The sequence below is a fragment of the Pinus tabuliformis genome, chromosome 1_1 (genome assembly GCF_031772625.1).
Source record: "Pinus tabuliformis cultivar Carrire ecotype Pingquan chromosome 1_1, CPIR1, whole genome shotgun sequence".
Lineage (NCBI taxonomy): Eukaryota > Viridiplantae > Streptophyta > Pinopsida > Pinales > Pinaceae > Pinus > Pinus tabuliformis.
The window spans coordinates 291,068,204-291,087,743 of record NC_142297.1 but is presented as its reverse complement, the minus strand read 5'-3'; the positions used below and the strand labels follow the sequence as shown (position 1 = coordinate 291,087,743).

General features: G+C 38.9%; 1 pseudogene; it reads right to left on the bottom strand.

Moving 5' to 3' along the window:
* Nucleotides 1-18,481, bottom strand: part of LOC149212689 (actin-like) — a 49,489-nt pseudogene extending 31,008 nt beyond the window's left edge.
* Nucleotides 18,482-19,540: the final 1,059 nt, after the last annotated feature.

Genomic DNA, 19,540 nt, shown 5'->3' with positions numbered 1-19,540 from the left:
GAAATAAAAAGCATAAAAGTAAAAAACAACTCTTATATACAGGATATCTATTCTAGAGGAAACTAATTGAAATAACATTTCAGAATTAGGTTATTACAAGGAAAAATTTTCAACTCTCCCTCTTAGATTTACGGTCTATTTGTGCCAAAATCAATTTTTATATGAATTAAATTGTCATAGCTAGATTTATTGTAATTTTGTATGTTTTTATTTGGATTCATTCTACTTTTCCAACTTGGAAGCTAATGCTCCAACTTAGAAATATTTATGATCTATTGAATGTTAGACAAAACTTGACTTCAAAATATTTTAGTGAATGGAAAATTTGTGTCTAGCTTACTCTCTTTCTTCATCTAGTTTCAATAGTAAATGAATTTTATTTTGAATAGTTGATTAATTTTTTCCGCTAAAGGATTGAGGAGGTTGGAAGGAATGCAAAAATATATCTAGAGGGCGACTAGCTTTCCTCCATAAACCAAAAAGAATAGGGAGTTATCCAAGGAGGCCTTAGGTGCGATTCTATTTTTCCACAAGTAGGGAATTGTATTAGTTTCAATAGTGATCAACTACATTTTTCTTAATAATTCAAATCAAGTTTCTATTTTTACAATTAGCTGCAATATTTTCATAAGAATAATAGTTAGCAAATTTTTGTAAAATATGTTGGTGCAATAATTGAATTATAACATTTTCATTTAACTATGTGATATTTATAATTTTACCTCACTTAGTGAAGCAATATGTGGAAGTGAGGATGCACTTATGTTGACTAAATAAGCTGGAATTGATTCCCCGATGATGTCAAGTTCCCATGGTTAAAAATATTAAATTATGAGCATTTACTATAGAGATATAACATATTTAATATCTTTCACAATGAACATTTGAAAAATTTTACATTTTATAAAATGGAACGGTTTGTCCTTAAATAATTTTTGCCAATAATAACTAACTTTTAGAATCTTATGAACAATGATTCATGTTTATAAATTCCTACCAACTAACCCATCATTCCTATCCTACAAGTTCAACATAGTCTTTTCCAAACATTTGAATCAAACTTAATCATAAATATTATGGAAGAGAGTACCATTAATAAGGTGTTATTTTACAAATTTAGATCTCATAACTTTTCTCTTCCTTAAACCCAAATATCCAAGGCATGACTCGAATTCTAGATAATGTTTAAGATCGCTAGATTACGAGTTAGTGATGGTAGGAATATAATAAATGTCATCAACGTACATGGATATCGCATTTTCCCATCTTGCTTGATTAGCATAAGCTTGATCTTGTGCTTTAGTTGCCAATTTGTAAAGTCCCTAACCCTAGTCCAAGGTGGTTGACTCAAACTCTAAATCATACTCTTATATAAGTCATCAATTTTTTGCTTCTTTCACCATGTTCCTTTTGACCAAAAAAATATCTAGCGGTTGAGTGAGGGGCTATTACAATAGTGATGCTTTTAAAAATATCAGTACTTGAACGTTTCATTCCTTTCAATATGTAAAATTATTTATTTTTAATTGATAGGTAATTGAGTTTAAAACCTTATAAGCTTATACTCATGAATGAGATAGAAAACCATTTCCATTAATATTCGTTTGAGTAAACATAGTAACCAAAGAGTGTTGAAATATGAGGATGTATAGAAATGAATATTTATAAAAAAATTGATAAATTAACATTTGATCTCCTTCGAATTGTCCTTTAAATTTTGAGTCCGCTTAAAGGTTGAATATATTTGAATGATATTTTAGTATATTATGCTTAGTGGGAGGAGTAAAATGTGTTTTTCATAGTATGTGGCCTAATTTGGTTTAATTGCAGGAAAACAAATAATTTTGAGGCAATTATTATGGAGTGGGTTGATGGAGACAACCACGATATAATCTAGCAGGTTTGTCCACCTCCTTAACTACCTAACTCAGCTTGGGATCACAACATCCCCTCTCACCGGTTTGAATTCATTGGCTGTCAAGTGACTCCTAGTCCAAGTGAAGCTCAAGAGGGATAAGATCCACCATTTCTGAGATCAAGGAGGGGATCACTCCTACTTTCAAGGGAGTTGTTATCAGATGCCTTTTTGTATAAATAAACAAGAATAAAAACTCATTATGGTTTGAAGTTTTTGTTCATCTCGATGTAGCTATTGAGCTTCAATTTGACACCGTCACTTTGAAATTTTATGTGATGTATGAGAAATTTACTTTTTTTATAATGAGAAGTTGGATTTTAAGCTACATTTGAGTTAGCTTTAGAGGGCTAAGACCCTTGGGTTTGGGCCCAACCCAAAGGCTTTGGTCCCTCTTTTTATACTTATGTTTTCTTCTTGATTCCAAGCAATTCATATTTTCTTTCATTTCAGTAGAGATTAAGCTATAAAAACCTATGGTTGCAAGCCTCTACATCACCTCTTTTGTGCGAGAATGAGTGGAAGGATTCACAACCTTAGTCCAAAAATATTGTGTTTATGATTTCTTAGAAATAGATGAATGTTAGTTGTTTTGCTTTACATTTGTTTTTTGTAGCTTAGAAGTCAGTTTAGTGATTAGATTAGTGTTATGGTATAAAATATATGTTATTTAAATTAAACTCATCTTTTCCATCATAGGTTATCTAATTTTGTTAATGATCAATGGATGTATGCATGTGATTGATTGTACGGTTGTGTTGATCTGTAGGGAATGGTAACTTTACCACTTCCATCTTAGACTCCTTCATCTTCTCTTTCCACCATCAATTATGTCCTAAAACACTATTTTCATACATCATTTTTCCTAGTAAACTTAGGACAATGTGAGCATTCATCCTAGTGCAAGACAAATCTCTAAGAGGTCCTAAGCTTGGCTAGGGGGCTCAACCCAACCTCCCTTCATTTTCTTCAACCTCCATCCACCTCTCCATACCCTCAAGACATCATTTTCACCCTTAAAAGCCACTCGGAACCCCTCTTGTAGCATTACAGGCCCTCCTGTAGCAATACAAGACCTCCTGTAGCATCCACCTGTAGCAAGCTTGTAGCACCACTTTCCTTCACCATTTTTGATGCCCACTTCAACTTTGGCTCAGTTAAGATCAATAATGACCCCCAAATATGATTTTATGATCAAAGGAAGCTCCTAGGCCACTCCAACCATTCATTTTCTTCACTATAAAACTAAGTATAATTAGTTTTTTTATCACAAGTATGATGCAAGTGTGCTACTGATTTTCAAACAACTGTGAACTAGGTAGATGATACATGCAATTATGATCAGTAGTTTGATGAATTATGCAAGATAAAATAGCTTCCTTTCTACAAGTAAATTTTGTGGCTTGATGAGTTATGCAAGATAAAATAGCTTTCTTTTGGCAAGTAGATTAGCCCTTGTCCTTTTATGAATTCATTAATTAGCACCTACAAGTTGAGTAAATGGAATTTCCACTTTCATAGCTAGAATTAGTCTTCAAATGTACCTTCATCAGTAAGATTTCATTTTAATTATTTAGGAGGAATGGTCTCTGAGCACTTTTATCTAATGTCATGATTTTGGGTAGGACGTTGTCACATCTAAGTTGATACGAAGCTCGGGTTGATAATTTGAGCTAAAGATCCCTTATGAGTTGCAACATTCTTGGTGCAAAACCACGGCTCACCACTTTTTGGCGCTGTTGCAGGGGAGGTGTCTAAGTAGATTTTGTGTATTCTTGAGCATTGTTTTACGTTTTGCATACAATTTTTGAAAAAGTGAAAAAAATAAAAAAATAAAATTCTTTCATGCCTCGTAGGAGTAGGGATAATCAAGGAAAATTCTTACCAAAACCTACTACGCCCTGAAACATTCAACCTTCACTCTTCTTCGGTAACTATGAGCTTCCCTCTTTGACTGCAGGGGAGTTAGAAGACCATCTAGGTGAGCAACCTAAAATTTTTGAAAAACCTATTGGGGAAGAGGAAGAACCCATTTCACCTACGCAAACAATGGTTGAAAATAGGGACATTGATATTTTCCCTATCAGAGAGACCAATGGAGAGGCTAGAATGAATAATATAAGCTCTACTGCCCTTCCACACTTCCATGGATTAAAATTTGAGGATATTGACACGTTCATGTTTGAATTTGTTTTTTTTTGTAGGACCTATGACTATGCCTCTGATGAGGAGAAGCTAAATTTATTCCCCTCTACCCTTAAGGATTCAACCTTGTGTTGGTTTATGGTTTCTCTTAGGGGTAGCATCACTACCTAGGCCCAAATTAAACAGACCTGCAATAGAAAGTACATGGACTACTATAGGTCCAAAGAAACCATGGAATAAATATTTAGGATTACTCTTGGACCTAATCAATTCCTAGATTACTATGAGGGGAGATTTCAACTCAGTTATAGGAGGGCCAAATGTACCCTTGATCTTGAGTCACTCAAGCTAGTTCTTCTCCGAGGGATCAGGGAAGATATGTTGGAAACTCTCAAGGAGGATATGTTGAAAACTCTCAGGGAGGATATGTTGATAACTCTCGAGGAGATATCTATCAGTTATCCTATTATGACATAAAAACGATAGTTAAGAATCACTCTAGGGATTCTAGTCAAGGCTTGGTTAGTTCCTCTCCATCCACAATATCCATCAAGAATGATATAAGTAACATGTTGGAGGATTTCAAGAGTGAAATGACGCATTCCTTTTCATTGAAAATGGATACCATGCAAATCAAAAGAAAGAAAGAAGAAGAAGAAAGGGAACTAGTTATTTTCTGCCCTAGATGTACCAAAAAACATCCTAGGAATGAATTCCCATTGAATGTCATAGAAGTTATCCTAGTCTGTGAAGAAAATCATGTAACAGAAAAAGGTCCTTCTTTGCCAAGATTAAAAGTTGTATACCAAGGGGCAGAAGGTGGGTCAGAGAAACTTTTCTTCATTAATCAAAGAATACCTCAAGGACCTCGGCCATATCAACAAGTCATGTAAGGTGCACACTACTCTTATTATGATCCAAATCAGAATGCACCTTTGCAACTTTGGTACTCTTCCACTCATCCATCCTAGTCCATACCTCCTTCTTGGCCTTATGCTCCTCCATATCCTCCTCAACCTATCAACCATCATTTTCAACCATATTCACCCCAATCTTCTCAATTGGGCAACCAATAACAAGGGTGGAGGCCTCAAGTCAACGAACCTCCTTCGTTACTACCTCCACCCCAACCTCAACCAAAACGTACTCATCCTATTCTACCTAAGCAACCTCAAATACCTACCCAACCCAATCCGAACCCAAACAACAAGAAACTACAACAGGTATACAGTGGAGAGACATCATATCTTGCTTATTTTGTGGAAATCTATGATATCAACCTTCGGTTTGGGAGATTTCTCCCAGATAATCACCCACCTTCTCCACCTAAATATCTTGGAGAAGAGAAGGAAGAGAGTGTTCCTCAAATCAGTCCACCTCATTTTCTTGAGAGGTTGATCCACCCCAACCAACACACCCCAAAAGAGGTTGAACTTGTGGGAGAATTGAATAATTTGTGTGTTAAGACACCCCTTCTTCGGTACATTATATATAATAATCTCATCAAGGATACATTTTTCAAAAAACCTAGGAGAAGAGAAAGAGAGACCTCCACCATATATGTTGTTGGGAAACTATATGATTTGATGCTTGGGAGGGTGATATTTCTGAAATATCTATACCCTAGAAGCCCAATAGTAAATGTGCACGTTGATGGCCTTATAGTCCCTAATAGCCTAATTGATCTTGGGGATGTAATCAATTTGATGACTATGGAAAACATGCTAAGGATAAATCTCCAAGGGGCTTGGGGAAGAAGGCCACAATGTTACAGCTTGCAGACAGATCCAAAATCACTCCTAAGGGAGTTGTTAAAGATGTTATGGTCTCCATTGACTCTTGGGAATATCCTACTGATTTCCTAGTTCTCCATCCCAAAACCAAGTTTAATGGCTATCCTCTCATATTAGGAAGATTGTGGTTGGCCACTGCAAATGCTTACATTAGTTGTATAGATGGGAACATGACCATTAAGAATTGAAAATTATCGAAACAACTATTATTTTATCCTCTTGATCAACCTTATATTTAGCAAGACTTACCCTTGTGGTTAGAAGAGGAGGAAGAGGATGAATTGTATCACACCATCCCCTACCCAATTTCTACTCAAGATATTATTACAGGAGAGGGGAAACCTAATTAAGATTACCTCATTGACCATATCCTTCAGAACCAACCTCCCACTCCCATACCAATTGGTGAGTTGATGAAAGAATTAGGGAGTAGTCCTTGGACTGAATTATTCTCTATTGACTCAATTCCATAACATGTGAAGATTGTAGATTTTGGCCCATCCATAACCTTAAAGATCAACCCTTCTCGCTCGGCCAAATGGGAAGAAAATTTGGTCAAACTACTGAGGAAACACTTAGATGTTTTTGCTTGAGATTATCATGAAATCAAAAGTGTGCATAATCAGTTTGCACTCATCATATTTACATCAAGGATGGATGCAAGCTTGTGTGCCAACCTCATAGAAGGATGAATCTAGCTCTTAAAGACACTGTGAAAGAAGAACTGCAAAAGCTACTAGATGGAGGTGTTAGAGTCGGTCATTGCATCCCTCCGTCAGAGATCATTTCTCTTATTGCATTTCATTTTTAGGTGTCTCGCTCGATTCACTCAGTTGCATTCCACTAGGGGCATGCCATAATCTGATGGAAGGGTCTTGTCATTCATTATCCCTCATGCCTTATCTTGCTGGTTCAGGTCTGTTCATCAAAATCAAGTTTTAAAGTGACTTACAGTCCTGGTTTAGTCTCTTGATCAGCAAGAGTCATTTCAGTCACTAGGTCTAGGGTATAGTCTTCAAAATGACTAATAACATCAGCAGGCATATGAGGGAGGTTTCCAAATAAGTTTTCATCGCAAAAATTTCATCGTTATATTGCTTGATCATGACTTTTCTTCAAAACTCTCTTTTGAAGAAAATTGTCATTTCTGTCATGTAATTGTCAAAGTTTTTCAATTGTGAAAATCTTCAGGAGAAGCCCTGCTCATCCCTTTCAAAGTTCCAGGCCATTCATCCCTGCAGAAATAGACAAAGAGATTCATCATCAGTTCAATAAATCAAAGTGGAAGCAAAACAAAGTTTCTATTAAAAGGTGGAAAGTGCCAAAGATTAAACATTACAAAAAAGGGGTTGACAAAAGAAAAGTCAAAATCCATAGCTATATGAGATATTTGCCATTTTGAAAGTTTGTTTGCATGCATAGAACAAAGAGGAGGCAGCTCAAAGCAATTTTTGGTGAACAAGCGTGAAATTGGGCAAAATTGGAACAAAATTGGCTGGCGCGGCGCATTGGAGGAAGGCGCAGGGCACATAGGCCGCACGGCACATTGGGCCCATTTTCACAATGTAAAAATACACTATCGTGACGCATCCAGGAGGCGCGACGCACTGGGTTTGTGCGCGGCACACAGAGCCTCCAAAGCCGATTCTCACCCTTTCTTCATCAAATGTGCAAAACGACTCAATTATTTTTGCTCGAAGTTGTTTATAAGCTCTGGTCATTGATTTTAAGCTGGTGCTGCATGTTGTTTGGAGAAGAGGACAAACTATAGACTCGCAGTAGTCCACTTATTTGATTCTCATCTTTGTAGTGAACCTGGGAAATATACTAATGTTTTGTTGTTGTCTTTGACAACCATGATGCATCTAAAGCTGCTACACATCAACGTATTGTCTGAGATGGACCTTAGTGGGAGTTATGGAGAGCTTGTGCAAGGTCTGTAATATTTACAACAATATCTAGATCAGGATCCTCGTACAGAGAACTCACCAATGCATTGTGTGAGGTGAATGAATACTTTTCCTTGGTTAGTTTTGCAACCTTGGAAATTCAAGATAAAACAAGGAAGTGAAAGAAATGAATTTTGGAAGCCAAACTGTGTGTTGGATCAGTGCGCGGCGCACTGGGTAGGAGGCGCGACGCACTGGGAGCAAACGCACAGTTCATTTTTTCACGGGCGTGGCGCACTGGGGAGGCGCGACGCATTGGGCGTCTGGCACGGTGCATACATCTGAGTGGCCCGAAAAGTTCCAGAGCAGCCTCCAATTGCCAAAACCGCATACATTCCCTCGGTTTCAAGTTAAAGTTTGTGACATCTGTGGCGATATTGGGTATGAGGAAATGCTAGTCACTGATGCTGAGTGTAATGAAGGGGCTGAAACATACCTACTACATACAAACACTCCTCGAGGCTGTTCCTACAGAGGAATGATTTTTCGATGGCTGTAAGTGAAACAAAAGGAAAGCAATCAGAAAAAATTAGAAGCTGTCACAGGGTCTCAGACTGTATCTTCTTCTGGCTAGGTCAAAGGGAAATAAGGTACTTGTAGAAACAACTCTTCAAATATCTCAGGCTTAGGTAAATTGAACATATATTCTGAAGAAGATGCAAATGCAAAGCTCTGCCCAAAATTTTGAAGGTCCTTGTAAACAAAAATTAGGCAATAGTCCTGGGGCTTCCGTAAGCAAGAAGCTAACAATTGATTATGGTAATTTGGCAGTCAATGTGTGTCCAACCAGCGCTTCAAAGAAATAACTCATTGAAAACTCACAAAACAATTAAAGCTGATGGATGTGGAAGTTCTGCCACAAATAAAGAGTTCAGTGTGACCTTCATTCTCTAGAGATGGCTCATTCAAGATGCCTGAAGCAGGTATGTTTGACAGTGTTATTACATCATTGCCAACATATACCAATTCTACACCAAGGCCATTCTCCAGGGAGAATTCTTTCAAGATAGTAGAAACAACAAAGGTGAAATTTCTTCCATCACATTCTATAGCTGGTCTTCGTTCAGGAGTTCCATCGAAATCATCTTAAAAGTTCAATACTGTAGATTGTTGGAAATAATACTGAGAGGGGGGGGGGGGGGGGGTGAATCAGTATTATCAGATCAGTAAAAAGTTTCCAATTTCATACTCAGAAACATATACGCTACTCCAATTAAGTGAACCCGCGTGTACACGCAACTGTGTCTAATGAAACTCGCGTATATCCAGAGATCTTATAATTCAGTTAGCTTAATCTTCAGTAAATGCATCAGAACATTATTAAGCATATTAACAGTAAACAGGTGCAGAATAACAGAATAGAACATCACACAAGAGCCACACACATGAACACCATGATATAAGGTGGAAACCCAATGTGGGTGAAAACCACCTGCTGCAATTCGTCTCTTTCTTCTTTAATAAGAAACTTCTTTTACAATGTACTGGTGCAGTCCTTTACCAGTACACAGGCTACAATGTGCAGAGGGCTACAACCCTCTCTCGTTTTCCAACTACTTCTGGAAGGGAGCTACAACCCCCTCAGCTCTTGTACTAGCCGATCCATTTACTAGTACGTAGGTGCTGACCCTACAACCTGCTTTCCTTCAGGGACCACGTTTCATCAATTTTCAGACTGGATCCAAGAGTACAAAACAAACATTACCGCAATACAATCATCAACTTATACTTGCATCATAATTCATTAAACAACCCAATACTGAATCACTGAAACCCTGTCATCAAGAACACAGAACCCAAACCAGAGCCCAGAACTTTTCAACAACCACCAGAATCAGCAGCAACCTGAAATATCAAATCTTATTATGCATACGCTACTTCACTGTACCAAAACCGCGTGTATACGTGCTTTCACCAAAGGCAACCCGCGTGCAGATCTAGAAATAGTTTCTTATGCCTTCGCTGTCAGATCCGACCCTTGCCAAGCGTCCCGAACAGATAAACAATAATACCAGATCTTCTCACTTCGTCAGACACACATTGCTTACACTCTTTGCCTAATGATCTTCTCCTTATATATCCTTAGGCCCTTCACAATACCACGAGCCAAAATCATAGCAACACAATACCATCAACTTCAAAACTAGGGATCAACACGTTCGTCGAGACACCATGGTCCAAAATCATAGGCACAACTTCCAAGGAATAACCGCCACGGCCCAAAAATAAGTTTTCCACATACACGCGCTTTTACTGAAGCCAACCTGCGTGTACACGCGACTTGGTATATAGTGAACCTGCGTATACCCGACTTGGTATATAGTGAACCTGCTTGTATACGCGACTTGGGCTTAACGAACCTGCGTGTATGAACTTTCTTGGCATGCTGTACTAAGATCTGTCCTCTGATTAAGTTGCCATCACCTGTACCAACCTCTGAGTGAGTTGCCATCAAGGACAACACTTGAATCATAATGCCAACAATCTCCCCCTTTGGACTTGATGGCAACCACCAAATCACTCTCCCCCTTTGACATCAAGGGCAAAGGGAGGACCGAGATATTCTCTTCTTTGGTATACCTTCTGCTGTCCATACTCCACCTGAGTACATGCTGAAGTTTCTGATTTGGCCCCCCCTTTGTATATGCCAAGTTGTACCAATCCATCCATGCTCCCCCTGAGCAGATGCAGGTTCTAAGACCAGCAATAACTATTTATCATAAGCTTGCAAAACCATTCCTTAAACAATAAGATGTATCATCAACTTCTAACCATAATGCCAACAATGAATTATTTGAAGAATATGCTCCCCCTGAGTGTGAGCCCACCATGACTGAACCATTTCCCGAGTCTGTTCTGCTCCCCCTGAGCCTGAGCCAACCATGACTGAACCTGGGTCTGTTCTGCTGCCCTTTCTTCATATACGCGACTTTGCAGCCTGTAACTCGCGTATATACGCGACTTGTCTTCATTATATCAGCGTATGCAAGATGGAATACTGAATTTCATCACTTTCAGATTCCCCTGTGTCTGTTATGTCAGCTGTCTGAATTATGCCAAACCTTTCTGTCTCTGTCTTCTTCAATTCCTGCAACTGTGATGATGTATGGTCCTCTTGTTTTGAATTTTGAAATATGCTCCTGCATTCCCTTGCTTTATGCCCATAGTTGTTGCATGTATAACATCTTACATTTCTCATGTTCCTTTTATCGCAATCAATTGCTTTGTGTCCATATGTATTGCAGGCAAAGCAATATCCTCTGAAATACCTGGGATGGGATGATCTTTCTTGAACCATTCTACTTCTACATCTGGCAACAACATGTCCAAGATTATGACATACATAACATTCAACATTATTCAGTGGAGGAAATAATCGTCTATCACGTCCATAGTTAGGAGTAAAGGATCTTCCTTGAGGAATTTCTTTCCTTGGTTGTTCCTTGTTGAGCATTTCAGATTTCTCATTAGAGTTTCTTGCCTCACCTTGTGAACTAGATTCACCTTCAACATATTCATGAAAACCAAGACCAGTCTTGATAGCAGGAGACCTTTGACTATTAAGAATATCATCCAAGACTTTAGTACTATCTTGAAATTGTAAGAGCTTATCCTTTTCTTCTATTTTACCTTTCAAGATATTTACCTCAACTTGATGTTGTTCTTCCTTTTTCAGATACCGATTCCTTAGGTCTTCTTCAGCTTTTCTTCCTTCTTCCACTTGTCGCTTTAGTTTGGTCACTTCATGTTCTTGATCTTCAAGATCTTCTCTGTTCTGTTCTCTTGATTTTTTAAGATCTTCTTTTAGAGAGAGGATCTTTGATTCAAGTTTCTGAATAGTTGTACTCTGATCCTTTACTATATCCTGCAATTACTCCCTTACCCTGATTTCTGTCTCCAATTGTTCTTTTAATTTGACAACTTCTTCAGTTTCTGCATTCTTCTCTTCATGTGCCATGAGACTTTTAATATCTTCGCTATTATTGGATGAAGCATTCTTCTTCTTATGTGCCATGAGACTTCTAATATCTTCACTATCATTGAATGAACTTTTAATATGGGTATAATAGATTCTACCATCTTCTTCAGATATCTTTCCTTTGTTATGAGGACATCTAGCAGCATAGTGACCAACTCTACCACATAGAAAACATTTGAAAGGTAGCTTACCTTTGAACTGTCCAGTTCCCCGTTCAAGATTCTTGACAAAATTTACCTCATCTTCTTCCTCTGACACTTCGAATGCGGCCTCTGGTGGTACCTCTTGTCGCATTTCAAAAGCAGTTAAGATCCCGTGAAGCTGTGACATGGTGATTTTCTGCACATTCTCCTTTTCTTCTATGGCAGATACTTTAGAATCAAATTTAGTAGACAGAGACCTCAAAACCTTTTCAACTAAGACAACTTCCTCAAATTCTTCACCCAGATCCCTCATACAATTCACAATCTCATCCATACGCAGGAAATAATTAGCTATGCTTTCATTAATACGCATCTTAAGAGTTTCATACCGGATTCTGAGAGTTTGAAGCTTTGCTCTTTTTACCTGATCATCTCCTTCGTAGATTGTAACGATTTTGTCCCATATTTCCTTAGCTGATTTGAAATGCATGATCTTCATAAATTCTTATTGAGTCAAACTACTCAATAGGACAGTAACAACTTTGGCATTGAGCTCATATTGCTTTTTCTCTGCTGGATCTGTAGGGGTTGCTGATGGGAATTTGTATCCTCCTTCTATGATTCCCCAAACTTCTGCTCCAAGTGATTGTAGATATGCAGTGGTTCTTATCTTCCAGTGAGTAAAATTGTTCCCGTCAAAGACTGGTGGCCTGATGTGTGCCTCTCTTTCTGGATTATCCATTCTGATGGATCTTTTCCTTCAAGCGATCAAGCTTCCTCTGAAGGACCGGCTCTGATACCAATTGTTGGAAATAATACTGAGAGGGGCGGGTGAATCAGTATTATCAGATCAGTAAAAACTTTCCAATTTCATACTCAGAAACATATACGCTACTCCAATTAAGTGAACCCGCGTGTACACGCAACTGTGTCTAATGAAACTCACGTATATCCAGAGATCTTATAATTCAGTTAGCTTAATCTTCAGTAAATGCATCAGAACATTACTAAGCATATTAACAGTAAAGGGGTGCAGAATAACAGAACAGAACATCACACAAGAGCCACACACATGAACACCATGATATAAGGTGGAAACCCAATGTGGGTGAAAACCACCTGCTGCAATTCGTCTCTTTCTTCTTTAATAAGAAACTTCTTTTACAATGTACTGGTGCAGTCCTTTACCAGTGCGCAGGCTACAACTTGCAGAGGGCTACAACCCTCTCTCGTTTTCCAACTACTTCTGGAAGGGAGCTACAACCCCCTCAGCTCTTGTACTAGCCGATCCATTTACTAGTACGTAGGTGCTGACCCTACAACCTGCTTTCCTTCAGGGACCACGTTTCATCAATTTTCAGACTGGATCCAAGAGTACAAAACAAACATTACCGCAATATAATCATCAACTTATACTTCCATCATAATTCATTAAACAACCCAATATTGAATCACTGAAACCCTGTCATCAAGAACACAGAACCCAAACCAGAGCCCAGAACTCTGCAACAACCACCAGAAGCAGCAGCAACCTGAAATATCAAATCTTATTATGCATACGCTACTTCACTGTACCAAAACCACGTGTATACGCGCTTTCACCAAAGGCAACCCGCGTGCAGATCTAGAAATAGTTTCTTATGCCTTCGCTGTCAGATCCGACCCTTGCCAAGCGTCCCGAACAGATAAACAGTAATACCAGATCTTCTCACTTCGTCAGACACACATTGCTTACACTCTTTGCCTAATGATCTTCTCCTTATATAGCCTTAGTCCCTTCACAATACCACGAGCCAAAACCATAGCAACACAATACCATCAACTTCAAAACTAGGGATCAACACGTCCGTCGAGACACCATGGTCCAAAATCATAGGCACAACTTCCAAGGAATAACCGCCACGGACCAAAAATAAGTTTTCCACATACACGCGCTTTTACTGAAGCCAACCTGCGTGTACACGCGACTTGGTATATAGTGAACCTGCTTGTATACGCGACTTGGTATATAGTGAACCTGCTTGTATACGCGACTTGGTATATAGTGAACCTGCGTGTATGAACTTTCTTCGCATGCTGTACTAAGATCTGTCCTCTGATTAAGTTACTATCACCTGTACCAACCTCTGAGTGAGTTGCCATCAAGGACAACACTTGAATCATAATGCCAACAATCTCCCCCTTTGGACTTGATGGCAACCACCAAATCACTCTCCCCCTTTGACATCAAGGGCAAAGGGCGGACCGAGATATTCTCTTCTTTGGTATACCTTCTGCTGTCCATACTCCCCCTGAGTACATGCTGAAGTTTCTGATTTGGCCCCCCCTTTGTATATGCCAAGTTGTACCAATCCATCCATGCTCCCCCTGAGCAGATGCAGGTTCTAAGACCAGCAATAACTATTTATCATAAGCCTGCAAAACCATTCCTTAAACAATAAGATGTATCATCAACTTCTAACCATAATGCCAACAATGAATTATTTGAAGAATATGCTCCCCTTGAGTGTGAGCCCACCATGACTGAACCATTTCCTAAGTCTGTTCTGCTCCCCCTGAGCCTGAGCCAACCATGACTGAACCTGGGTCTGTTATGCTGCCCTTTCTTCATATACGCGACTTTGCAGCCTGTAACTCGCGTATATACGCGACTTGTCTTCATTATATCAGCGTATGCAAGATGGAATACTGAATTTCATCACTTTCAGATTCCCCTGTGTCTGTTATGTCAGCTGTCTAAATTATGCCACACCTTTCTGTCTCTGTCTTCTTCAATTCCTGCAACTGTGATGATGTATGGTCCTCTTGTTTTGAATTTTGAAATCTGCTCCTGCATTCCCTTGCTTTATGCCCATAGTTGTTGCATGTATAACATCTTACATTTCTCATGTTCCTTTTATCGCAATCATTTGCTTTGTGTCCATATGTATTGCAGGCAAAGCAATATCCTCTGAAATACCTGGGATGGGATGATCTTTCTCGAACCATTCTACTTCTACATCTGGCAGCAACATGTCCAAGATTATGACATACATAACATTCAACATTATTCAGTGGAGGAAATAATCGTCTATCACGTCCATAGTTAGGAGTAAAGGATCTTCCTTGAGGAATTTCTTTCCTTGGTTGTTCCTTGTTGAGCATTTCAGATTTCTCATTAGAGTTTCTTGCCTCACCTTGTGAACTAGATTCACCTTCAACATATTCATGAAAACCAAGACCAGTCTTGATAGCAGGAGACCTTTGACTATTAAGAATATCATCCAAGACTTTAGTACTATCTTGAAATCGTAAAAGCTTATCCTTTTCTTCTATTTTACCTTTCAAGATATTTACCTCAACTTGATGTTGTTCTTCCTTTTTCAGATACCGATTCCTTAGGTCTTCTTCAGCTTTTCTTCCTTCTTCCACTTGTCGCTTTAGTTTGGTCACTTCATGTTCTTGATCTTCAAGATCTTCTCTGTTCTGTTCTCTTGATTTTTTAAGATCTTCTTTTAGAGAGAGGATCTTTGAATCAAGTTTCTGAATAGTTGTACTCTGATCCTTTACTATATCCTGCAATTGCTCCCTTACCCTAATTTCTGTCTCCAATTGTTCTTTTAATTTGACAACTTCTTCAGTTTCTGCATTCTTCTCTTCATGTGCCATGAGACTTTTAATATCTTCGCTATTATTGGATGAAGCATTCTTCTTCTTATGTGCCATGAGACTTCTAATATCTTCACTATCATTGAATGAACTTTTAATATGGGTATAATAGCTTCTACCATCTTCTTCAGATATCTTTCCTTTGTTATGACGACATCTAGCAGCATAGTGACCAACTCTACCACATAGAAAACATTTGAAAGGTAGCTTACCTTTGAACCGTCCAGTTCCCTGTTCAAGATTCTTGACAAAATTTACCTCATCTTCTTCCTCTGACACTTCGAATGCGGCCTCTGGTGGTACCTCTTGTCGCATTTCAAAAGCAGTTAAGATCCCGTGAAGCTGTGACATGGTGATTTTCTCCACATTCTCCTTTTCTTCTATGGCAGATACTTTAGAATCAAATTTAGTAGATAGAGACCTCAAAACCTTTTCAACTAAGACAACTTCCTCAAATTCTTCACCCAGATCCCTCATACAATTCACAATCTCATCCATACGCAGGAAATAATTAGCTATGCTTTCATTACTACGCATCTTAAGAGTTTCATACGGGATTCTGAGAGTTTGAAGCTTTGCTCTTTTTACCTGATCATCTCCTTCGTAGCTTGTAACGATTTTGTCCCATATTTCCTTAGCTGATTTGAAATGCATGATCTTCATAAATTCTGATTTAGTCAAACTACTCAATAGGACAGTAAAAGCTTTGGCATTGAGCTCATATTGCTTTTTCTCTGCTGGATCTGTAGGGGTTGCTGATGGGAATTTGTATCCTCCTTCTACGATTCCCCAAACTTCTGCTCCAAGTGATTGTAGATATGCAGTGGTTCTTATCTTCCAGTGAGTAAAATTGTTCCCGTCAAAGACTGGTGGCCTGATGTGTGCCTCTCTTTCTGGATTAGCCATTCTGATGGATCTTTTCCTTCAAGCGATCAAGCTTCCTCTGAAGGACCGGCTCTGATACCAATTGTTGGAAATAATACTGAGAGGGGGGGGGGGTGAATCAGTATTATCAGATCAGTAAAAACTTTCCAATTTCATACTCAAAAACATATACGCTACTCCAATTAAGTGAACCCCGCGTGTACACGCAACTGTGTCTAATGAAACTCGCGTATATCCAGAGATCTTATAATTCAGTTAGCTTAATCTTCAGTAAATGCATCAGAACATTATTAAGCATATAAACAGTAAACAGGTGCAGAATAACAGAACAGAACATCACACAAGAGCCACACACATGAACACCATGATATAAGGTGGAAACCCAATGTGGGTGAAAACCACCTGCTGCAATTCGTCTCTTTCTTCTTTAATAAGAAACTTCTTTTACAATGTACTGGTGCAATCCTTTACCAGTACGCAGGCTACAACCTGCAGAGGGCTACAACCCTCTCTCGTTTTCCAACTACTTCTGGAAGGGAGCTACAACCCCCTCAGCTCTTGTACTAGCCGATCCATTTACTAGTACGTAGGTGCTGACCCTACAACCTGCTTTCCTTCAGGGACCACGTTTCATCAATTTTCAGACTGGATCCAAGAGTACAAAACAAACATTACCGCAATACAATCCTCAACTTATACTTGCATCATAATTCATTAAACAACCCAATACTGAATCACTGAAACCCTGTCATCAAGAACACAGAACCCAAACCAGAGCCCAGAACTCTGCAACAACCACCAGAATCAGCAGCAACCTGAAATATCAAATCTTATTATGCATACGCTACTTCACTGTACCAAAACCGCGTGTATACGCGCTTTCACCAAAGGCAACCCGCGTGCAGATCTAGAAATAGTTTCTTATGCCTTCGCTGTCAGATCCGACCCTTGCCAAGTGTCCCGAACAGATAAACAGTAATACCAGATCTTCTCACTTCGTTAGACACACATTGCTTACACTCTTTGCCTAATGATCTTCTCCTTATATAGCCTTAGGCCCTTCACAATACCACGAGCCAAAACCATAGCAACACAATACCATCAACTTCAAAACTAGGGATCAACACGTCCGTCGAGACACCATGGTCCAAAATCATAGGCACAACTTCCAAGGAATAACCGCCACGGACCAAAAATAAGTTTTCCACATACACGCGCTTTTACTGAAGCCAACCTGCGTGTACACGCGACTTGGTATATAGTGAACCTGCGTATACGCGACTTGGTATATAGTGAACCTGCTTGTATACGCGACTTGGGCTTAACGAACCTGCGTGTATGAACTTTCTTGGCATGCTGTACTAAGATCTGTCCTCTGATTAAGTTGCCATCACCTGTACCAACCTCTGAGTGAGTTGCCATCAAGGACAACACTTGAATCATAATGCCAACAATTATCTTCTTCTGGCTAGGTCAAAGGGAAATAAGGTACTTGCAGAAACAACTCTTCAAATATCTCAGGCTTAGGTAAATTGAACATATATTCTGAGAAGATGCAAATGCAAAGTTCTGCCCAAAATTTTGAAGGTCCTTGTAAACAAAAATTAGGCAATAGTCCTGGGGCTTCCGTAAGCAAGAAGCTAACAATTGATTATGGTAATTTGGCAGTCAATGTGTGTCCAACCAGCGCTTCAAAGAAATAACTCATTGAAAACTCACAAAACAATTAAAGCTGATGGATGTGGAGTTCTGCCACAAATAAAGAGTTCAGTGAGACCTTCATTCTCTAGAGATGGCTCATTCAAGATGCCTGAAGCAGGTATGTTTGACAGTGTTATTACATCATTGCCAACATATAACAATTCTACACCAATGCCATTCTCCAGGGAGAATTCTTTCAAGATAGTAGAAACAACAAAGGTGAAATTTCTTCCATCACATTCTATAGCTGGTCTTCGTTCAGGAGTTCCATCGAAATCATCCGAAAAGTTCAATACTGTAGATAAGAAACTCAAATGTAGCATCTCCTCAAACTAACATAGGGAATTATAGGCCATTTTCTCCCATAAACATTAGCGGCCCAACGACAGGTCTGGTAGGCCCTCCTATAAATAGATCAGGAAACAAAGGGAAGAATGAAGAGAAGCAATTCCAGAATATCTTTTCCTTCAAGTTCTAGTTATTCGAAGGATTCTCAGAACGTTACATCTAGGAATTCAGAGGTGAAGGGCGTATTAAAACAATCTGCTGGAAAGTTCGTGGTTGACGAATCAAGAGATGAGAAGTCTGATGTGGATATTTCCGCCTTTCCTTCTATTTCTATACAAGGAGCAATTGCAACTAGAATTGGCGGAATTCAAAACCATTTTTATTAAAAGTTAACTTTTCTTCAAAGGACAAAAAGGGAAGCGAACAGTCAAAGACCGAAACGCCCAGATTTAAAACGTAGATATCTACCGTGGCAGAGAAATAGTATCTGAGGTTTATTTTTGGCTTCGGTTACGACTCAGAAGGTCTACACTACAGATTTCTTTGGTCATCAACAGATTTGAGCAGAAATTGTAACGTTGCTCCTTTTACAGATGATTGTCTTTTCATCTTCTGTTAATAATGATTAAACAATTCCTTATTCCGGTCGTTCTGTTTTCCCACATTTGAGTCTATTTATTGTATTGAGAATCATTTGGAAAGGGTTGGAGTTTCAGGGAGTAGTGTGGAGGAAACACTCAGCGCTTCACTGTACAGTTTTCCTGGAAATTAATAAAATGATGCAGCTCTGATTCATGAGATTCATGTGGTATGAGTTTAGCATTTGTTTCTCCTTTCTGTATCATATGTACCTTGTTATGTTTTACTGTCCATTCATGATCATTTCCACTTGAATAATTTAAAGGCAGAATCCAGTTTACTGCTATGCCTTGGGAAGGCATTCATGCTTTGTGTCTCTTCTTCTGTCTGAAAATGATTCATGTGTATGCCCCTTTCAGCTTCTCAACAGTCTTTTCCACTCCATATTATTTCAGTTTGATTGCTAAAACTCCTGCCTATCTTGCGTCACGAAATATTATGTATCTCTGATTTAA